The sequence below is a fragment of the Wasmannia auropunctata genome, unplaced genomic scaffold, assembly GCF_000956235.1.
Source record: "Wasmannia auropunctata unplaced genomic scaffold, wasmannia.A_1.0 LD336088.1, whole genome shotgun sequence".
Lineage (NCBI taxonomy): Eukaryota > Metazoa > Arthropoda > Insecta > Hymenoptera > Formicidae > Wasmannia > Wasmannia auropunctata.
In genome coordinates, this window is record NW_012026802.1 from 514826 (window position 1) to 515309 (window position 484).

Here is a 484-nt window from a genome sequence, read left to right on the forward strand (position 1 = left end):
AAGTGAAAGGAGGATGGATAAGTTTAACGCCAAAACCAGCAGCCATGATTCCACCGCAGATGTTAGAACCCATGACCAAACCAGAATGGAAATACGTGGACGCAGAACATTTAGCTGACAGTGGAATCTACTCCCAGGAGGACATCTCCCGGCTGCGTGACCATATCATGTTCCCGGTCGAGACCCCTGCTCTCCTCAGCACATTCGCTAGGACCGCTACTGGACACCGCGTCCCCTCATCTGGTATCTCGCTGACAGGATTCCTGGATGAAGAAACATTGAATAAAATCACAATCACCGCTGGTGAAAGACTGTGGGGCGGTTTCATAACTTTCGGAACTGCCAGCGCAGGTGTCATTGGAATCTATATGGTGCTCAAAATTTTCAAATTGATTGTAGATACTGCCATACATGGCTATACGCTACACTCTGTATACGGATGGAGCCTGCATCTGTTAGGAGCAGTCTTCGCATCCATCACTAA